Raw genomic sequence first — 253 nt, 5'->3', positions numbered from 1 at the left:
GGAGGCTGTTTACTGAGAATTCTAATAGATCAAAATCTGAAGGATTAACCGGTAGTGGAGGGAACGGGTGGTTTTCTGACGAATTATTTATCACCAAGTTATTAATCAAGTCATCTAACAGATCAAAATGAGTTGAGTTTACATTCCAGGCTGACATTATCCTTAATGCACCCTCTAACACAGAGAAATTACTCAAATCATTAGTAAGCTTACTTTTTAATCACACCATCTCGGTTGTAACAAGCCAGAATGT

Source organism: Monopterus albus, unplaced genomic scaffold (assembly GCF_001952655.1).
Source record: "Monopterus albus unplaced genomic scaffold, M_albus_1.0 scaffold205.1, whole genome shotgun sequence".
Taxonomy (NCBI): Eukaryota; Metazoa; Chordata; class Actinopteri; order Synbranchiformes; family Synbranchidae; genus Monopterus; species Monopterus albus.
The sequence above is the reverse complement of the archived record's forward strand: the minus strand, read 5'-3'. Positions refer to the sequence as shown.